Raw genomic sequence first — 24254 nt, 5'->3', positions numbered from 1 at the left:
TTATAAGGTAACGTACCGCAGTATTATAGATTTTACCTCTATCATCTCTTTACCATCAACTTACTGAAACTTAAATCAATGATACAGTTTATTGTACGTTTTTTGTTCTGTAAGTATTCTTTCTACTTATGATTTATAACTATATTTTCTCTTAAAACCCTAGAAATTCTAAATATCTAAAAAAAAGCTTGGCTTAAATTAAAACAATGTATATTGGAAAGTAGAAAAATAATAAAACTCAGTAAAACAACATAAAAGTTCGACGGTTTCTAGTCATTACATATTTTAAAGTTCTATGATGTATTCACTGGTTACTTATTATATTCGTAAGGAAAAACACAATAAAATAATTGTAAACTAGTCCACACCATAAAATTAGTTCCACTAGTTAAATGTAATAACACAGTGGAGTCATGTTTAAGACACATTTTACTTTACAAAATATGTTATAATTCATAAGATGTTTTTTGTAAAAAAAACCTTTATGTTTACCGCATGTTTTCATCCACTTACATTTTGGTTTATACTAGTTGAAAGTCCTAAACTACATAAATTTCATTACCTTTTCTTTTAATTTAAAATAGAGCTTACTTATTACGCTGCACCTAAGTTAAAAGCATCATGCATATTTGTATAAACCCCTTTAATTTCAGTATACATTTCTACGTAATGAGCGGAAAGAATTTAATACGTCTTTGCTTGACCGGGATTACTTTTAGATGTAATTCAGAGTCATTTTTAATTTATTTATTGAGAACTAAATGTTTATCTGTGTAATTTTTATTGATATTTCATATTAAAATTTTTCCGTTTATATTCTATGATTCGTATAGTTTTTCAATGGGAAAACCGTTGTAAACATGTAAAAAATCATTATCATTCAATTCCTAGGACTGGCTAAAAATACTGTTAATCACTTACTCTTGAGTATAAATATAGTCATTACAAATATTGACTTCGTATTTTTAAATGGCAACCCATGTCTGATTTTCCAAAGTGTTTATGGGCTTGCCAATAAATTGTTTTGCAGTTTAAGTGAAAAAAGTAAAATGTTTACATGGACACCACTGCTATTCTCTATTAAGATTTTAATTAGACTGTAAATCATCGTTACTACTTTCATATTAGTCAAAATAGTTTGAAAAACAATAGGTAATAATAAAGATACTTAAAAAACACAAGTCATCTGCAGTAGGCCTACAATGTATAGTTTTATTCCTTACTCTACTATACACCATACTATACTTATTCATTATTTATAACAACTATACGTAACACATTATTGGCTGCAAGAAAGAAACACCAATAAGTTCTTAGTTCAGTTATTAAGAACCAACTAGCTCAATCTGTACTTAAAGCCTTTAATCGGCAACTTAGTGCGAGTTATAATACTTTAACTTATTTCGTTATTTATATTATTAACATTAGCTTTCGAAACTGAAATCGACGTCGTACAAATAGACGATCTTTAGTCGGTTTTTTTAATAAAAATAAAATACATTTAAATGAGCCGCACGTACAGCGTGCAACTATTTAAGTACTATTTCTCTATGCATTTCCCCATTATGTTAGGTGATCGGAATGTTAAAGACGTAGGTGAAAATAAATTGCCATTTCAGTTAGGAAAGATAAAGTGCATATAAATAAAATGGGATTTTTGGACGGCAAACTTTATCAGTTTTTTTTTTTATCTAAGTGACTATTACTTAACATGAGAGATGGAAGTCCACTCAGGCTGCTTTAACGTATAATTTTGGATATTTTATGTTCTGAAATTAAATTTTGCGTTTAAAAAAATATATTTTTATTGTAGTAGTTGTCACTTTTAGTTTTGAGATGTGCGTAAATTGTGTTTATATCACAAATATTTACTGTAAAAATCCTACTTTTATTCGCATATTTATTACATATTAAAGTTTAGTTTTCCAAAAATATTTATTATTATTTACTAGGCTACCAATATTTTGTATAGTATGTTTATTTAATTTGAAATGTCACAGTGTTTACATTTATATACAAGTACACATACAATACATTAATTTACTTGAATTATATATTCACATCTATTAAAATAATGTTAATAGTTTATAGTACTTTACCCTACGTTAGTGTTTTTTTGTTCAAATTATAATAAACACTTAACTATAACGTATTCAAGTAGGCTAGACAATTAATCATTTCAACTTTATTTACTTATTACTTTATTACTTCATTTTATTATTTAGAGAATTTGTAAATGGATACTAAGCCGGTTAACGAAAACAAGGTAACTAATTGGACTTAGAAAAACTTTATAGATTTGGCGGACTGATTAAACTAAACACATGAATAACTTAGCATTCAATTCTTCGCCAAATTAATTTTTTGCAAGACAGGCGGGCCTGTTCGTTTTCCTTTTTGCGTAACTGGAAAGATTTATACTGTAGGTTTCGCAGGAAAGGGATTAAACTTAGTTAACACACGTAGGCAATTGTCCCTATAACATATTTTCTGAAACATTGTAGTCACATTTTACCAGAGCAAAACGATTTTAAAATGATCCATCAAAATTGTAACAATTTTTTTGCACTTGTTGTATGCTATATCAATTTGACACAATATTTTAGAAAGGTTATTCTAATAATCGTGCATTAAACTCATTCCGGAAATTATAATTCTCGATTTATTGGACCTAGCCTATTACGTTACGCTCTACAGAAACTAAAGTAATATAATTTACTTTAATATGTATTTACAAATATTGACATGAAATTACACAAACATCTGCACTTATTTGGCACCCGACTTACATTATAGTGTCTATGTTAATTATTGATTAGCTAAATCAGGCTTTCCCAAAATCCATTCCAAACTTCGGCGCAAAACCATCGCCGGTAGAATGGAGCCCCAAAATTCAAAATGGCCGCCCTATTTCGTCACCCGCGACTGCGCAAAAGGACCTATTTCCACGGTTGTCAAGGGTACGGGGTACTCTTGCAACAAATATTTTATGATTCGAATTTCACTTTTAACGTTAAGTCTCTCCACATCATATATTATAAGCTTCCCTAATATGTAGACTGTAAATAATATATTTTTTTCGAAGTGGATTTTACGTTTTAGCGTCGATTGACGTTGCAATTATTAACGGTTTACAAAAATTCAATCAATATATTATAAAAGTAAAATAAGATAGAATATTAAGATGAAGCTTAAACTGAGTGTAAAAGAATTAAAAGAATTTAAGTAAGCTGTCCTTGAGGTTTTACAAGTGCTTTTCAACAGAACAAAACGCAGAAGATAATATTGTGTTTCTTAAAAGCAGTTGTAGAATAAGTTGTACTACTCCAACATTGATCACAAGCTCCAATTGTTTTATTTTTTTTTATATAACTGTATTTGTTTAACAACAGATTGACTGTGTAGGAGGACAAAAAGATTAGTTAATAATTTGAAATACAAATCCAGCAAATGTAAATGATAGTATATCAATGCAAGTTTATTACTGTGTCTATAGAAACCAATAAATAAAATAATGCTCATAAGCTAAACATAATATTGTAGTTGTAGAGTGTTAAGTGTTTCTTTTTGCAAATGTGCAATCCTTTCCATTAAAAATAGAACAATTTCTTAAAGTTTCACTATAGTTGGATGGTAGGCCATGTGTACAAAGGACGTATTATCGAAAACTTAATGTGTTTACACATTATCAGTCTATCAACAAATATAAACAATACCAGGGTTTTGGGACCGTACCCTTTCAAAAAGTAAAAAATTCCACTGGCGTAGAGGCACACAAATAAAAAAGATACATAAACTATCAATAGTTCTTATTTATCTTACATTTTATCATTCTTGGACAAAAATCTCAAAACTGACTTTATCTTGCGTAAGGTTTTATAAGGTAATATTCTCCTTAAGCTTTGTCACAGTTTCGCAAGTAGAAAACATCCATATGCCTATTTTTTGTTTTGTTTGAAATTATACAACAATAATCCAACCTATGTAAACCTTCTACGATAACTTATAATGCTATATTTTCTTTTGTAATGTTCATCAAATTTCTAGATTTTCTAATACTTTTGTGAACAAAATAACGAGAACAACCAGTTTTCTTCTTTGGTTGTATTTAAGTTAAGTCCTTTTATTATTTTATTAATAGTCAATTAATTGTGTATTCTATAGCGTTTGAGTTTTTATGCGTTTTAATTTTCTGTATTTGAAAATCAAAATTATTAAAGTTTTAAGAATGTTTATACAAACAACACAAAAGAGTTCAACAGTAAATAGTTTACTGGATCCTAGATAATTAATACAATGATGAAAAAAGATTTTACTTTTCTTTCTGAATTATACGTATTCAGTTGATATATAACAAAAATAATCAATTTAAACAATTCAATAATTCAATTATTCAATAATTCAATTTAAAAAACAATCAATCTTAACAAAAATCCATCAAGCATTCTTAGACGAATACATCATAGTTTCGTCCACTCATATTATCATAGTTTGGTATCTCATATTATAATATAAAAGTAATGTCAAGCATAAACTACTCTTGTCTACTTTAGAAGCCTACTTATACAGCAGCATGTGGAAAAATAATTTATTTACTTATGACAAATGTCGATGTGGAATCATAATTCTAGAGTAAATCATCGACTTTGCAAACTGCAAATAAACTTCCCATACTATCATAAAATCTAAAACCCGTTTATGTGTGTTTTTCATCTAGATGAATGTGATGCATGTCCTTAGGACGACTATGCATTTTTTTAATTGTTTGGTACTTTTTGCTATTTAAGAAATACTGTTTTGAAATAACACCAGAAGATAAGCCTCCACACAAATCCGACGGAGTTATCCTTTAATAAAATATCTATTATAGTGGTAAATATATATTTATATAAAAAATTCACCCTTCTAATGAAAGTAAACAGTTCAAATGTGTTTTAAAGGTTTAGAGATTTCATACTTTTTAGTGTGGGATTAAGGATAACATCTTAACATTACAAATTTAACAAAACTATAAAAAGTAATGTTTAGGATCACCTATTCCTGCACTTTTTTAGCGTTTTGTAATTATAATTCTGCTCTGCCATCGTAAAACACTTCAAAAGTGTATTTAAGAGTTTGTTTAATATCAAACCTGTATCAAACTTATACAGAACTTTGAGTGTGATAAAGCATAAGCTTTTATCTTTAAAAATGTAACTAGATGTATGAAAAAAACTACAGAACTTAGAATTACATATCGTTGTTCTTTTACAATTATTGGTGTTTTAAAAATTCTACTTTGCCTCGGTAGACAACCAGGCCGATTATATTTCAATGTGTATACATTGAGAATCTATATTTTGTGTGTTTGAGAACAAACTAAGCCTTACAGTTATAATAAATTTGGTGATATTTTTGCAAAACTGATATTCAAGCCTATTCCTGTTCTTTCACATTTGCTGTTTTATAATTATAATTCCACCCTGCTCAGAAAACAACCAGTTCGAAACTTCTACTTCCCACACTTCTCCGACAGGTACACACTGTACATTGATTAGACCAGATTTTAACCCCTTATAGTGATCGCGTTTCAGATCCAACGACCTTAGAACCCCAACGACCCCGACACAACCCCTAACCCTTAGCCTTAACCCTTCCAACACCACTTCCTGGCATGACCTGTGCTTCGTAGGCGTCTTGACCCTGCTGTTAGGGTCGTAAGAGAATCGAGGAATTCCACATCACAGGGTAGTTTGCCTTCAGTTGTAAGTAAGAAATGTATTTTATGTGGTCATCTAGATTCTATAATGTTAAATAATTGCCCGTGAGTGGTTTTTTCTTGAAAAGTTAATGTTTGATTTGATGGTTTATCGTTTTTAGGGTGTAACCGATTAGAAATTATCTAATAATATTTTATTTCAATGTAATAATGTGTTTAATGGGATTTTGAAACTATTTTTTTAAGTCTTCAAAACAAAGTTGCTCGATTTTGTAAAGCTATGTTTTTATGTAAATACACAGACTTTGCATACTAATTAAATAGGATTTTCGTTATGTACAAATCCGTAGTCACTAGATACGAAAAATATGTATTATAAATGTAAAAAACTCCCTCAAAACGTATTAAGTATATTTAACTACGCACAAGCATCATTGATCAAAGCTCGAGTAACCAAGTATCAAGTTAACCAAATTTTCTAAGTGGATATCATAAGCTACACGACCGTCTTGGAGAAAGAGAAATTTCTTTCGATTGTTAAATGATAAAAGTTTTCGTGTAGGTTTATTACCGGTACAACCAATCTAAGGACAAGTTGAGTTTCTTTCTTTAACTTTTTTGCGTAGCTAATGTATTGGTTTAAGATAACTTAATTAGATATGTTCTGAATACTGTAAATATATGTTCTAGAATCGTGTAAATAAACGAAAAACATGTATAAAACTGTTTGAGTTAGTATTTGATATTATAAGAAAAACATTTTAATGCAGTGTTTTAGTAGGCAAAGCTTTTTTTTGCGAAACAATTTTCAATAGATAATTATGATTTAGTTGTGTAAAACAAATTTATTACAATCTGCACTTAATTACCATTATGTACAAAATTTTCTCTATACAAGAAATGTTTGATAAACAATCAGACAACAATTTGTACATAGAAATCAGGAAACAATTGTGTATTTATTTTATACAAATCTAAGGGAATAGGTTAGAGTAGTAAAATATTTGAGCAAATAAATGTGCATTTAGTAAAATCTGCATTTATAATTCAATAACAGGACCACTTATTGTACTACAACTACTTATTTATATAGTTTTTCTATAGATATATGTTTTTTTCTCTGTGGTTAGTTTAATTTGTGTTTGTAACCAAATATACATTCTTAAAAAATACTGAACTACTATTAAAAACTATTAATAATTCAAAATCTTTGTACAATTTTGTAAACAATTAATTTTATCTACTGATGCCCATAGTATAAAATATTAATTGATTGCTATCGGAGGTTTTATTTTAGTATATAAAAAGTTGTAGATTTTTTAAATTAAATTTGATTTTTAAATAGAATTTTCCCAATGTTAAAATGCATTTAAATTGTATGTGTTTGGTAAAATATCCATAATGTACATAACCTTAACTTAATTTACACTTTTTGGCACTGATTGTGAACTTTACATATTTACTTTCATTGGTAACTCATACATGTTCTCAATATTTTCATTTTCAAAATAAAATACTAAAGTAAGATAAATTTAACCACATAGCTATGTTCTGTATAACCATATTAAAATTAATGAAATGTTAAGTGAGACGTTACAAGGTTCATTTTCGCTTTACTATCAAGATCTTGTATGATGTCTCGCAGGCCGTTGCCGCTAAGATCGAGTTTTATTCATGAATTTATTCAAAACAAAAATAAATATTCATCGTTTGTAAAACATTGTTGCAAGTTTCCGTTGACGGTTCACCTTAGCTTAAATGACACTTGGTATTAAATTAGTATTCAAGTTTCATAATTATAAGTTTAATTAGTTTTTTTATTAAGGTTTGAAATATTGAACTTTATATTGGGAATTACGGGTTTAACATTATATACTGAGGTAGAGTTGCACTTTATTGTACACTTGTATAAAAAGAAATACAAACGAGAGGGATTGGTATTTTTAAATTCGTACTAATAATTTTGTGTGAGTTTTTAAGGGACTATAACCAGTATTATATTTTTAAATCGGCTTAAATTAACCTGTACTTCAGTTTTAGCCTTATTTCCATATACTTTCAGTTTGTAACTTTCCAAGTAGTAGAGCAGCAACATGTATTAAAATTGTGATCATGATTTGTTTTCGATATTTTGTACGTTTCATGATACTATTTTGGTATAATCACTATCAACAAAACAATAATAGTTTTAACAAAAAACTTATATTAGATTACGAATAATTTAAGGATAAATTAACATGTATGTGATGCTAAAGTTCAATTATAAACTTAAGGTTTGAAAGAAAGAAAACTGGTGTATACATTTTTATTCAGACTTTCTGCTCTTTTATTTATTTAAATGGTATAGGTAGAATATACTGGGTTGCGACTTTAGAATATGTAATTTACTCCTTGCAATGAAAGAAAACTTTAGAAACTATAATACCTATATTGATTCTACGATAAAACTATTTATTTCGTCGAAACAGTATTGTCATAGTTGTAACAAGTTACACGCATAGCTAAATGTTAACAATGCTACCTACAGAGTTTTATTAGAGTGGTCTATAAGAACACTGCCTTTGCCATTGGATTAAGATATCCTTATTTCCTGATTAAATAAGAACAATTTTAATCTATAAAACTTTTCAACCAACGATTTCATAAATTACAGGTATCATAAAGTCGCTCATTTTTATTCTTAAGCTTTCCTTAGTTATATCTCCAATTGGAATTCCACCACTTACTTTTAATCCATATAATGTGGTCTAGGCCTCAGGTTTTTACAAAGAAAGATGCAATATGAAAAGACAAATACTGGCTTCACCTTTCATGATTTTACTCCAATTAAACAACTACAGAAACTGGTTTTAAGTTTGTTTGTTTGTTTATTAAGTCTCTTTCGTAGCATCTTTGCTGTTTTGGCGTCGTAAAAACCCAGGTACAAAAAATTACTTATAGAATTATTTTTTCAGCCTATTGAAAGAACTTGTGTAACCTTAAAAGACATTTTACTGTGTGTCCAAAAATGCTTATTTTACTCTATACAAAACTCTATATTCACAATATTTTGATATTAATCTGCCCATCTAGACTTATTTACGTCGATGCTATTCAAGCATCTATTGAATTTTTAAAGTGTGAAAAATTCAATGAATGATTTTTCATCAAAGAAAAAAAGGTGTAACACTAAGAAAAGCACTACCAACACAAACTATTATAAAGGCTTGCGTTCATAAGATTTGTTAAATATATACTTCTTTATTAGACTCATTTCAAAACGTCGGAAAACCCGATTCTTACTCTTGTCTAACTTCAGATTATTGGAATCAGTCAACGATTTGTTGCTTTCCCGTCAACGGAAAAACTGTATTTTGAAAAGTTGCCTACAATATTGACCAAGTCTATTGGTCTATTGAATAGTATTATCACATTCATTTGTTCGATTAGTTTTATTATAAATTCAGAAATATTAGAGCTAATCAATAATAAGGAAGGAGGAACCTCTATAGGTTTTACTGCAATGCCAGGCAACTGGGCTAAACCTTCAATAGGGTTTGTGTTCATCAGGTATGAAATCTGTTATATAAAATGTATAACTTTGTTTTGATTACCTTCACAAAACTTTGAAACATTAGCATTAGTTTTCTAGCAATTGAAAGAACTGAAATATCCTTGTGTAACATTTTAATACAATTACCAAAAAGACCTAAACTGATTTTCTATAATGTTTGTAGTCATAAACGTTTAATTTTTGTTTTTTTTTCTGTAGAATCGTTCAATTATAAAAATACCATTTTTACTTATTGCTAAACCAAAAGAACTAGAATTATTAAAAAAGGGTTTTTTGTCAAACATAATAACTGGCGTAGTCTGGGTTTCATTGAACATTGCACTGCAGTTACCTTACTTGAAAGTTAAAATGTTTAATATTTTTAACTCATAGCATATTGGTTTTGCTATTTTAACTTCTGCCGAATTCAGAAACCTTCCGATCGCCCGCGCACCGCGCAGTTGGCCAGGAGCTCCGCCGTAGTTTAACGGTTCCTACGCGGTTTTCGTTTTCGATTTGCAACCGAAGTCGTGTCTGCTATCATCAGCTGATGATAGGTTTGGTAGTTCCAAATCTTCCAGTCTACCGGACAACCGGCCGAAACGTCTGGGAAAGCAACCACTAAAACTGCAACAGTCAACAGTCTAGCCGGACTGACCTCCAGCAAAGAAAACACCTCCAGTTAGGCGACGTTTGTTTGTTATTGCTGGAACAGTTATGTTTAGAGGGGGTGTGAGGAAGGAGGCGATTGAAGTGTTTAAGAAATTGATTATTTGAGCTTGAGTTTAGATGGGGCATATTCAAACAAATGTATTAGCCTTATAGGAAGTTATTGCTAATTTAAAGTGAGTCCTGACCGGTTCATGCAGACGATTCATTTGTTTACTATTGGTTTTTTCATTCTACTCATTACAAAACTATTTCAATTATAAAACAAGCTAATTATAAGTAATGTGTTTATACCACTAAAATAAACATATAGTTTACACCACAAACTATGCACGTTACTAATAGGACACTCTTTACACAAATGACTACTTTTTTATGGGGTGTGAAGTGTACTGACTTGCTCTATTCAAGATCAACAGTTGTAGTATTATTTCTATTTGTCTATGGTTGTAGGTTCAATTAAATCAGTTGTTCTTTCGGATTGTTCCAAAAGAACAACTGATTTAATTTAGATAATGGTTTAACGAAATATTGACAAATTAAAGACAATCCTTCGTCCCTTCTTAAGGATGGAGGATTGTCTTTAATTTGCCAATATTTCGTTACAGTGCGCAGCCCAAAATATCTGGAAGAGCTTGTATTTGGTGTTTTAAATTTAGAAAGCTCACAGTACCTATCTAAATCTTTAAAAAATGTATTTATATTTGTAAAAGCTGACATTTTTACTACGATTATTAGTTAAGTGTAAGAATATTATCGCAACGTTGTTATCTAACCGAAAGAAAGATTTGGCCTTAAATTGTTATTGTTGAACATTCTCGTTGTCGAAAAATTAGTTAATTATTGCATTTTTTTAGTTTTTTTTATTCTTGGAGAAATATGTCAAAATAAAATAATGAGAGTAGGCATAATGTATGATAATAGTACTTCATATTAACCATTTCCCCATCTGTTAGCTATGTTATTACGTTCAATTACGTGTGTAAAATTAATAAGCACATACAAGCTATAATACTCAATAGCACTAACGTGGTAATACTATTCGGCAAGTATAGACTATGTTAAATAAAAATTGACGAGCCATAGATTTAATTTTCTAAAAATAAAATAAAAAACTTAATTATGATTTTTTAAACTTTTTTATTATAATAAAACTACTGTATCATAAAAGTAAAAAAAAATACGTAACACATAATACAAAATACATTTTCAATTGTAATTTAGATCTTTTGATTCGCAATGTATATAAACACAAGTATCATACTACAACTAGTTTTGCTTTGATTATTGTAATATAACCTAAACAATTTTAGAAAAAGTATGAAAATGTCTCTTTTATTGAGTTTAAAAAATATTTGTGAACAGCAAACCTCAAGCTATGGCATCCCAAAATCGTTTGAATGCAAACTATGCCAATTAAAACTTTCCTAAACCATCGTTTTTTCCTACCAATTCAATGTTTTCATAGTTTTCAACCGGAAATCGTGTAACGGAAAACAATAATTATTTAACTCAGTTTGTGTGGAACTTTATTTTTGTTCGTTTGTGTGTGATTATTTTTATCTGCACACAGTATACCAGAGCGAACACTCAAAAATAGAGACATACAAATGTAATACACAATGTTCTTACCTTATCCGTAGTGGAGTAAATATATTATTTTATAATCTAGTAAATAAATAAACTATATTTGTAATCTGACCTGTAATAACGATTTTTAACCAATTTCATCACATTAAATATCACACTGCGAAAATGGTTAATCGATTTTTAGCATTAATATTGTGTGTGGTTTATGATCCAAAACATGATATAAAAACATAGTGATAAAGGTATAACTTTTGTAGATCTATGAACATTCTTTGCATTGGATTATGTAAATAAGTCTTCTTTTTCCTAAGATTTAATAAAGTTTTAAGAGCTGTGTAGTTTTAAATTATTGGCATTGAAACTTTGAGAACTTACACAAAACAGACAAACGACTAGTGAACGAAAATATATTTCAATTCAACAAAGAAGTATAAGGGTTCACTGCTACTACCATAATTTATCGAATGCAGTTGGTAGCTATACCAAAAACGTGCGAGGATTTGTAAACACTGTTTTAATTAGAGTAACTGTAGCATACTCTAAACGAATATAAAGCAAACTGTTTTAGCCGTACAGTAACAAAACATTCTAAACCTAATTTTTTACATAAACATTGGCGAAACTCTGCACTGCAATACATTGTTGCTGCACTGCAAGTTATTAAACACGTTGTTTATTAAAAGAAAAAATTGTATTTACTCTTTCATCGTTCATCTCATTATGGACACTGAATTTGGTATCGATAAACTATAATTATGGAGATCAATTTTGATTCAAACAGTATTATTTAATGCAAACTCCAACCTTATTTTGTTATATTTAACCAATTTACAAAATAATAGATAAATCATAGCTATAACTCCCTTGCCTAGAATGAAATGGTATTATTTTAGTTAATACATTTGGTTTTCGGGAATAAATTATGCAAACATGGAATAAGGGATTATTTGCCCCCGAGTGCGGGAATTTGACAGATCACAAAAGTACCGAAGGAAATTCTTCCTGTGCTGTTGACATTATTAAAAGCTTAGTTAAAACTTCAAAAGCCACTGTCGCGGACAGTCGACAATGCGCGGCCATTTTGAACGCAGCGTGGGGGAGGGGGTAGGGGTGCGTATTTTTTATTAATACAATTTTCAGAACCCCAATCAAACGATGGATGAAATTAGGCACAAATTATACACGGCGAATCATATGTAAATTAATAATTATACTCGCGGGGTTAATATTTTGAATTGTCAAAAACAGAGCATAAATAAATTCAAATAACACTTTCGTAAATTGAAATGTTACCTAACTGTGAGCAAAAAGGTTCGAGTGTAAGAAAAACTACCAAGTGTTAAGTTTTAAATTTGCTATAATGTAAAAATTCATAATGAAGTGTTAAAAAGTTGGTGTTTATTGTAATTTTGTAATTGGTGTAAGCCTGAAAAGTTAACTTTGCTAATAATAATTAGGCTACGTTGTATTAAAGTACTAAAAACAAGTTGCAATCATAGTTCACAGGAAATCCCAAACATACGCATACAATTTGCGCATTGCATGCAATTTGCGAAAGTGACGAAGTACAATATGTAACTTTTACTTCTTTCACTTATTTCCATAGATTTTCAACTGATGTATATATTTAATTGCATTTAATTACATATGGCTTGCCTTGTCAGACAAAATTAAAAATCTGAAACTTGTACCAGTAGCATATGTTTTATTGTTGTCATTTTTTTACAAATTAAAAAATTAAAAAGAGTGCTAAATTATTTTTCAAATAGTAAAATTAATAATTAGTACAGTATCACTAATAACCCACACACCAAACTGTACTATACTTTTGTAAATATACATGTTAAAAGCATTTTAAATTTTTTACAATTACATTATACTATCATTTAATCCATCATTTATATCTCTGAATCATTTATAAGTACAAAATACAATTTTTTGGGTATATAGTTTTTTTATAATGTTTACTAATGCATATTGACCGAAAAAGTTAATTAAATTATGATTAAATTACAAAAAATAATAATAACTGGCAAAATATATTTTATAAACATGCAAAGACAAACTAGATATTAACCCATAATGGTAATAAACTAATGGGAATAAGTCCAAGTGCATTGTGTTAGAAAAACAATTTTTCATATGTTTGGGTAAAAATCAAACAAAAATATTACGATTGATTTTCTTTTGCAAGAATATTATTACTATATGTGCCTGGTTATTTTCATTTTTACTCATTTATAAAAACATATATAAAATAACAGTAAGCCTAAATAAGAAAAATCAAATAATCATAGTAAATAATGGAATCATTTCACATTGTTGAACTAAATAAAGATCGTGTTTTACAATACATTTTACAACTTATCTTAAATTTAATATTCTAACCTGTTAATTTTTTCTCATTTGTACGAATGTTTTATGATATATTAGCACCTATCTTTAATCGCTACTTGGCGTAAGACAAATATAAATATCATTGCTATTATAGATCCATACTAGGGGTGTTTAATGTAAAAGCCTATCATGTTATTCATCGTTAATTTTGTAATGATTCCTACCCAAATTTAAATTCGAATAGGTAATTCGTAAGTGTCTTTTTAGCATTGCTTGTTCCTTTTTTTAAACGATGTTAAAAGATTGTAAAGAAAAGTAGTAGGCTAGTTTTAACAATTTAAACCACCCGTTGAATATTGTTTATGTATCGGATTTATCCCAACCTAAAGTTTACTAGTTTCTACTAATTCATGACATAGACCGGGTTTTATTGTATGTTAGGCCATTTATGTATAATAATAATTTACACAGTTGGCTTTTCGAAGTTTAAATTAAAGATTCAGTGTTTCAAATAGATAATAATTAGCTCAAATTTATCACTTAGAGAAACTAACTGTAACAAAATATTTACATTGAATTTACATTACTATAGCAGTGTTTGTTACAGTAAAAGATAATTTACTGAGTAGTGTATCTTTAAGCAATTCAAATTGAAAAACCACATTATTATGTAGAATATATTTGACGTCGATTAACTTTCGTAGTCTTCAGCTTTATATGCAATTTTCCACCAACACCATGTCACTTTAATACTAACAATCTATCATTTTATTCAGAAGATGTGTCTGTGTGTTTGTATGGTAAACACAAAAACTACTTAACCGACTAGGCTAGAATTAAACACAAATTAAATGTAGGATTTGTATAAAACTATTCTCGCTTCGATATTGACGTAGAACTCCGTTGGCCTGTGGGCTTTCAAAGTTCTGAGGTAAGAGTTCCAAAAGTAAATATTGATTGGTGATAAAATACTGTTACTAAGAAATCTTATTATATTTGAATTATTTGTTTAGAAAGTATGTCACACAGTCAATATTTACGAGTATTTTAATTGAATTAAACATTGCTGAAGTAACCACAATAATGGTCTACGGTATTATTAGATTAATACGATTGTCAAAAACATGTTTTACATTTTAGTTGTACTTACCATTATTTCATAATTAACAGAATACATCTTGATTACGCATTGTAATTTTACTATGATTGAAACTAAAAATCGTCCATATAGTAGATTTATAGATGTGGCAATAGGTCTATAATTTAATAGAATTTACGATTTACGTTATGGTTATACTGTATAAACAACCTGACCAAAATAAAATAAATTAGAGATTTTTTCACTGATATTACTTAGAATCTTGTTGGTAAAAAGAAACTACAGTATAACCAAGCATCATTTTTATAATATTAATCATGTGAGGAAAGCGTTTAAATAGATTGTCATATAACTGAACTCTCAAGAATGAAATATTCTAAGAACGGAAAATATATGCACAGACGTGTACACAGAAAATAAATATATTTAAGTTCGTATTCAACTACTAATAGATTAAACTCTTCGGAAAGAAAAATTTCCTCTTAAAATTTTCAATTATAGCCTGCAGTGAAGACCAGTATAAATTATTTACAAATACATATCTTAATTTACCGTGTATTTAGTGACCGAGGAACAATACCAAACTTCCTCCTTATTCCAAAATATCTTCATTATTCTATTGGCACCAAAAATAAGTTAGAGGTTTAGTTATGTATGTGGATATTTACCAAATTAAATCTGTTAGGTTATAAACTCTTTTTAAATTTTATACAAGCAAATCAATTGGAAATGAAAATACGGTTCTATGTAAAAAGGTTTGTGTGTTAAAATGCACACTATATAAACATTAGTTAATGCAACTGTAAACTGTGTTCTTGTCTTGTACTTACTTGCTCTGTGTCTTCCAAACCGTTACATATTTTATTGCAACATATAAGGTATAGGTTGTTTCTGTAACAACATTGTACCCTGTTTCTTAATAGTTCTTCAACAGCAGACGATCTTCTTATGCAGTAAAAATTTATTTATGAGAGAAACGCAGACTTTCAAATGACCATAATGTGACAACTTATTTTTCGAAAAAGTAGTTTTCCTACAACTATATTTTGATTTGTGCCTAATAAAAGTCGTATGCAATTTGATATACATTATTCATAATTATTTTTATAATATTATGAATTATTTGCTTAGCTATTAAATAAGACTTAATTGTTTTAGAAGTGTAATAGTTCACCGGTACCCAGTATAAATATAAATCTTATTTCACTGCTCAACAACTATTGCTGAACTCGTTATGGAAAACGACCTATTTATACCCACCGAAAAGAAACTGAACCACCACCCTATTCACGGTCACTAAATTTCCAAATTTAAAAAGGTACACAATAGAATTTCTAAGATAAACTAGTAGGTGACACATGATCAAAAGCGTGACATCATAGGGGTTGGTGGTATTAAATCTTGTGACGTCACCATGTAGAATTTCCAGAAAGACGTTTCTTCTGTTCGGAGAACTCAACATCTGCTGGATGCCAGGATGCAGTATGCAACTCGATAAGTAGGCCGAGGTTTATTTCTAAAAAGACAAGATGCAGTACGCGCACTTAGAGAGGGGGGTTAGGTATTTCCTGGTCCTTCGAGCCGGATCACCTTGGGGTTCGCGAATTGCGCAGTCGTAGTGCATCCGATGTACTACCAACATTACAACAGTGAATAGACCTCCATTGAAGTGCATTGCGACACTGTAGTGCAGAACAGTTGTGCAGTGCAGACAGTCGCGTCAGCCCAACCGGTTTCAATAATTGCACACTGTGAAGTTGAATTGATGTGTCGATACATTGTTTCACCGGTGATGTTTTTGTGATTTACAAGTGTTGCGGAAACTGGATAGGTTGTTGTGTGCAAGGAGACAATGTAAGTATTCATGGCTGTATGAAGTTGTAGTGCAAATATATAAAATTATTTGTAGCGAATAGTTAGAGTAAAATGGCATATTGACTACGAGCTAAAAGAGATCATAATAATATTAGCTCTTTTCACAGAGTCTGTTGGCGGTTCAATTACATAAATTATATTTACTTTTTTCAGTGCTAAGAAGATTCTTGTAAATGATTTTGATGAATACACGTAAACAAGGCATTAATAATGCAATTTAAAATATTTTGAAAAAAGTAAATAATAAATCATATTTCTGCAGGAATATTATGTGTGTAGGTTTTATTTGATGACTTGGACATTCTTATTATGTGAGTGGAATTAAACTTTAGGAATTACTCAGAACGTTCAAACGGAAAAATTGGTTAAACAATAACCATTATATTAAATATTATTTATTGACCAAATTAAAATCTTTTAGGTATAACTTGTTCGAGGTTCTTTATTATAAATAGAATTCACCGATGCTGTGGGTCACAAGTAAATAAAAATACCTGATATAAAAAAAATAATATAAGTAAATAACTCTGTGATTTATTTATTTAAATTATGTTTTAGGAAGAAATATAAATTTATGATGTGCTTAATGTTTTGATATCTATTGCTAAACTAAATTTAAGTGAACTATAGTTTTCTATGTAAATATTAAAAATATATTAACGGAGAATATATTTTGGATGAATGCCGTTGAGCAAAGTATACTGAATCCTTTAAGTATACTAATTTTTACCCGAGCATTTTTCAGCCCCCGAAAATAATGAATATAACTTATGGTAAGCTGTTGAAGCAACTGGTAAAACGACTTATGAATTTGCAGTATTTAAAGGAGCTACAAAACCTCAAAGTGCCTTTAATCAATCGCAAGCTTGCAACATGACCTATAAACTCCCTCGCCGTTAACCTGGGAACCCTTCTGTTCTATAACCCGCAACAAGTGCGGGGTCACACGTGAAACTACTTACAATCGTCAACCGAGGAGAAAATAGGTAAAGGGTCGCATAAAGACATCGCAGGGGTGGACTAACCTATTAACCCTGTTTCACACCGGAATTTTTAAACCGGTTCCCGTTTAAGGCGGGTGGCCTTTGAGTCAATCCACCCCCGACTGGTCAGAACTAGGTCGAGTTTTAACTGAATATCTCGGACAACCGGTACAGTGGTCACAGCATCCCTGTGAGATACGAGGGTGGGTGGGAGATCTCCAGGTGTACGCTGAGAAGTAGTGATTGCTTGGGGTAGTAATTTACGGGTTCTGTTAGAATATGTCGAAACGCCCACTGGAATATCGGTTGAGTCGGTTGGTTATTAGCATCAGGGAGTTTACTAATGATAGGAGTAGTTTAGGGAGGAAACCAAGGGATGAAAATCAGTTAGCAATTTATTTGCAAACTTGTTTATTCCTGGTAGTATTCAAACTATAACGGAATTCAATGGGGTGCCTTATGTGAGAATAATTTAATTAATTTGTAAACTATGTGAAAGATGTGTGCTAAAATTACCTAACGGTTACGTCAATTTAATAAAACAATCCCATGGATTTTCGGGGAAGGAAATGTATAAAACAGAAACTGTTTCACAACCAAGAGCTCAACTGATAATTGGGACCTTCAATACAAAGGTCCCTACTAAAGGATATTTTGTACTCATTAAAAGGGTCTGGTCGGATTTTTCAAACTCTTATTCATTCAAAGTCGTAAGATACCTTAAACTTAATGTACTCAAGTTGGTAAACCTTCCCCTAACTAATTTACAATGTTATTCTTAAAAGTTAGTTTTGTTTTTAAGTTTTATTTTTACTTAAATTTAATACGTGCATTAAGTGCTTAGTGCGGTGTATGGAACCTTCAGAATTAATGCCATAAATACTTCAAGAGCCGATTAATTAAAAAGACTCGAAACTAAGACTAAACATAAGACTCTGGGTTTAAGATAGTTTAACGGTAATCCTATACCGAATTGTTATCCGAAATTTTATGATTTGAAATCATAATAATGTATAATCTTGGAACAAAAATTAAAATCAGGACCAGTGCAATGGCAAATGTTTAATCAATGTCTACAGTATGTAGATTCATGTGAAACTATGGTCTTATAACATTGTAGTAGACATCATATCTATATAAACCACATTAGTGTACCTAGGGTCAAAACTTGAACCATGTACTAACTCAGCTACTCTATGCTTACAAATCTACTACCACATACTATATAAAAATAAAAATAATTGTTTAAATTTTAAATTGCCGATTAATTTGACTTCCGAGGAAAAGTCTGAACCAGACTGCAAGTAGGCTATAATAGACCTGAGCCACACCTTAGAAAGGTTTATCTTAAATATTGAAACTAAAGGGATTAGATTTAAGTATCAGTTAAAAGTACACGTTTTTAAGCAATTTTTTGGAAAATAAACTCATGAGAATAGTTACAGCAACTTAAAACGTCGACCTTTCAAATTAAAATTAAATTTTTATTAAATTTATGTCATTAATAACATGTTAATACTACTCATGGGGTGTTTAAAAATGGAGTTTGTCCGTTGGTACGTAAAATAAATAAATAAATACAGTAAATAAACTCTTCATGTAAGGTACTGTATGAAATTGCTACTATATTCGGCAATTAAAATAATTGATAGAATCAAATTCAAATAGTGTTGATGTAGTTATCTAGTGGCCTACGATTAGCATACAGTACAAATATTAACAAAATCATTTTTGAACCCTTTCGTTACCATAAACCAAACTGGAAGTAGTAATTTCAATAGACAAAAAGAAATAAAATAAGAAATCTGGGGCCAAATTTGGTCAATAGCGTTTATTTTTAAGATCTGGGATGGTGGCATTATTAAATCAATATAAATAACTTTCAAAATTAAGGCACCTTAAATTAATTAAAATATATTTAACTTTTTAGTTCTTATTAGTAAATTTGTTTCGTTTATGTTTTCAACTCATTATTCGGAAAATGCATTATTATTAGCAATTCTAGATACAATAGATTTTACAATAGATACACAGTGATATTTTACAAACTCGTAGCTTATTAAAAAAATATTGCATATTAAATATAAACAAATGTTAAGATAATTTGGAAATGTTGTTGAATATTCTGAAATAACACGGAGTTTCCATTATTTTTTTTTAAGTAAAACCATACTGTGCTAGATGGAGGGGTTACATTAAAGGCTACTTATAAATGACTAATTGAGCTATAGTAAATGGCGTTTACGATCTTTACAGCTTTTGGCTATCCCTAAAACGTACTAGAAAAGATTTTGGCTCTTTTAACACACTTAGTGTATAGTTTAGCGTTGGATTATGTACTATAAAACAAATTGGCCGCCCGAGTTAATATTCATTTCTTCATACCTCCGGTCTAATTGGCTATAAGTTTTGTCCACAAAGTTTCCAATAAAAAATACAGTAAACTCTTACCTGATTTATCCTTAAAATTATGAATGATAAATTATATTATTATTATTATTATTTTACTATATTATGATGGATTGAAATGATGAATTATGGCCACACCGGGTCCAGCCATTGACCAGACACCACTATTGATACAACATGGGCTAGGTTGGTATTGGTATTGAGGTTGTTGATACCATCAACCATTGTGATACCATTGTATATTGGTTGGGCAACATTTCACAAAAGGCGTGTCTAAACTGCAGTTGTGTTTCGCACTAAGACATTTCTGCTACTTTTGATCAATCAAATATCTTTAGAAAGAACGCATACCTACATTTATGACTATGGCTACACAACTAAAGTAAATGTATACAACTGAAACGAAATCAGCCAAAGTTGTAATAGTTAAATGATGAATCTTAACGTCAGTGTGATAATGAATACGATGTTTTATCTTGTTATGGATTATCATTATCTATAAAACCTCTATGTTTAAAACGATAAAATAATATTGTTTTCTTATTCTAAAACAAAGATGGTATATAATGTCAAACTTTAGAGGCGATTCAAATAATCAAACAAGTGAAATTTAGGCAGCATATGTTGACATAACTTTCTTCTAATATCATAATATCTATTCCCTCGTTTGTACAACAATTAATGACCATGAGGTACAATAATTATTTGTACGTAATATTTCATTTCCTTTGTTAATTTTTTTAATAGCTACGTACATAAATATAGGGAGTATTGAAAAGCGTGCACAAATATCAAAACCCTTAAAACATTCCCCAGCTGAATACATAAGTTTGAGCTTTTCCAGTGCATGCACGTACAATAACTATTCACTACTAAGCATCTGATAAAAAAATAATGCAGAGAACTAATATACAAATTGCAAATTTACATTTATACTAGCAGAATACCCGTCCTTCGTACGGGGTTGGCGTATAAGTATCTGTAAACAACAAATTTCCAAACATAATGAATACAACATTTATAAAGTATAGTGTTTCCTACAAGCTGAAAGGACAATTCACTACAATTTCAATACAATTCACTAATAGGCTAATAGTAGTAAAATTATGGTGACAAATCAAATTGTTCGTAACAAACTAAGCATATCTTCTTTTTCTACTTAAAACATTTTGTTCCTGTTGGTTTTGACAGAGTATATGGTTTAATTTGTTGAAAACCAAAACCCAACTCAATAATCATGAAAATTAATCTTACATTGTGCAAAATCTTTAGTTCTACTACAGTATATACCTTTTTTTTCTTCGATGTCAAAATTTATGTAGATTAAAAAAATATATATAAAAGAGTAAAACCTCTCTTATACTATTTTATATCCAATGAAGTTTTTAAATTTCATTCACATAAAATCTACGATTTTAAGTGAACCTATAAACAATCGTGCCAACGTTAAAATAAAACCCCTACCATTTAACTCCCTAAGAAACTTACAAAATGTAAGAAAGTCCATTAATTGTTAGCAAATATTTTAATAGTAAGATATCCTATAGCTACGTAGGATGTAGTATATTTTTTCGATTACATTTCAAAGGCTGCTCAAATGATAACTAAATACCAAGTTCCTTTGATTAGAACCTATTATTTTCACTTTATGATATTGTTAAATTTAGTTGATGCTATGTTATATTTGTACAGCTTTCAAAGGCAAGTACATTGGTATACCATGACAGTATTTTATGCGTAATCAAAATCTAAGTGTCCTCTTTTTATCCATGTCTTATGTGTTTTCACACCAATAGCTGTAAATGCTCGTCAAAAAAATAAACTAAAGGTATTCTTTTGTAGCTCTTTTGTACCAAGATGGCAACGACATTTCAAAATGTACGTTAAATCTACTCAAGATAAAATTGACCAAAAAGTTGTACAGCATACCCTCAATAGTTCGGACAGCCGTTTAAGTGGTTTATACATACCACGGTAGGAAGTTGTCACTTTAGTACGCCTTACTTTACCCATATACTGTACTTTAGTATATCACTACTGTATTTTTATTTATGAATCATTATTCAAGATTTGACGATAAAAAGGAGGTTCATTGAATACAAGGTACGCAAACAGTTTTGGAATAACCCTGTCTTTCTTTATTATGTCCAGAATGTAATGTTACTACGAAAATATATTGTCAACTCCAAAATGTCAAAATCCCCTTTCAAAAATACAGTGTCTTCAAAATGTACCCTCCTTTTCAAACCACCCCTAAATCTCTTCAAAAGTACCACCCCATGCAGATACATGTCCGCTCTTCGACAAAGGAAATCAAAAATGTACAAACGCTGTTTTTCAAACATAATGCGATGCGCGCTGTTTGCCGGTTCCCCCGCCAGGTCGAGCCTCCAGCCTATCCGCATTTATAACATAATTAAAGTAGCATATTTTATTAAATGAACACAGCATCGATCCAGCGCCATGGCTGCCAGCTGATTAATGTGAGGATTAATTTTACCCTTTGTACTCGACGGGGGAGCAACTTGGCCTGTTGTGACGGAATTACATATCGCGTGTGATCGGCAAAAAGAGATTTATTTATTAATAAAATGTTACCTCGAAACAAAACGGTGCCGCCATTGTGCGCATCCGCATAAACGTTGTTTGGATTATTAAGTATGGAAATTACCGCACAATTGGAATGCATAATTTTGAATATTGTGGTGTTTATTGTGTGGAATATTTACATGGTCGTGCCATTTTAGATATAAAATGTTAGTTTGAAATATTTTGTAAAAATTACGTTTTGAATCTCAGTTTATTTTTATAATAACCTGGTCGTTTATAAGCTAAGTAGTTGAGTGGTTATAATGCTAATTTTACACCCATCTTTCGAACCTGAAAACAGTATTGTTTTTTCTTAAGTTCAAAACTAAACCCACCAGTTTTGATCATTAGACATTTTATAAACTGTCCTTTCTAAAGAAATGGCTGTTCAGGCAGTGCACATGCTACACAATCTATATTATACATTCATCTTGCTCTCATATCCACTTTACAATAAACACCTAAGTAGCGTTGCTCTTAAGGTAATGATGAAGAATAATAACGATAATCGGTTTTTCCATTCAAATATTTATTACGAAAGTTCTGGACTTGTATAACTACTATGCAGTCAAAACGTCATTATTAATTTCAATTATTTTCATTTACTTTTACAGAAAACATTTATGATCAAATAACCTCTAGTTAACAGTCAGCTTTAATTAATTTTCTAATATCTATCTTGACAAATCACATTTAAGGCATTTTAATTTTGATTAAAAGTTTTGAATTCTTAACATAAATTTTAGTAGCATACTTGCAATTATTGTACAAATTGTTATTTTGCTGTAAATCGATCAGTAAATATTAAGTAAATAATTTAAAAGAGTATTAAAAAGAGTATAAAAGAGAACCCAGAAAAAAGCTGTAAGCTATCAAAACCTTTTATAACTCATATATTTTTATTATTTCTATCTCAATTTATGTACAATGAATTTTACTAACTGTACAAAAGTCAATGATTAAACATATCCCCTTATACAAATATCATCCTTATAGATCTCAGCTGTAGACAGTTGGAAGGTAGTTCTGTCCAGTCCATCTATAAGGGGCTTGTTGTTTATCATATTATTGTGTAATTCAACATACTTAAAACCATTTTAACCAAACCTATGTATGTCGGCGTCAAAAATATATTTTCTAAAATTATCTAATTATAATATTACTTCTCCCCTGGTATTATAGACAAACAGTAAAATACAAATTGTAAAATATACACACATCAAACTTAAAACCCATGTAACTAATTACCAATTTATTTTTAAACTATTGTTCATCCTCTAGTATTATAACATTATGATAGATTTCCAGAAAATAAAAAATACCGTTAAATAACATAGGAACATTTAGCTAACATCAGCACATTCCAAATTCGCCAACATAAAGGATGCATAAAAACAGTACCTATTCAGATTTCCCAACCATATGAGAAGTCTTCTCGCAGTTGCCTATAGTTATTTGTGCAACTAGTGAGAA

General features: G+C 29.8%; 1 protein-coding gene across 2 annotated transcripts in view; it reads left to right on the top strand.

Annotated features, from left to right (window-relative positions):
- The window catches only part of LOC129002188 (broad-complex core protein-like), an 81503-nt gene that overhangs the window by 672 nt on the left and 56577 nt on the right, over nt 1–24254 (top strand). Inside the window, exon 1 of one of the 2 annotated variants that reach the window (XM_054429814.1) lies at nt 16600–16779. The exons of the other annotated variant lie outside the window; for it this stretch is intronic. The gene's annotated coding sequence lies outside the window, so the exon portion shown is untranslated. Of the gene's footprint in view, nt 1–16599; nt 16780–24254 lie in introns of those variants that run through there. 2 annotated transcript variants of the gene reach the window in all.

Source organism: Macrosteles quadrilineatus, unplaced genomic scaffold (assembly GCF_028750875.1).
Source record: "Macrosteles quadrilineatus isolate MER2022 unplaced genomic scaffold, UCM_ALF_1.0 Scaffold_9__3_contigs__length_116548681, whole genome shotgun sequence".
NCBI lineage: Eukaryota > Metazoa > Arthropoda > Insecta > Hemiptera > Cicadellidae > Macrosteles > Macrosteles quadrilineatus.
The sequence above is the reverse complement of the archived record's forward strand: the minus strand, read 5'-3'. Positions and strand labels throughout refer to the sequence as shown.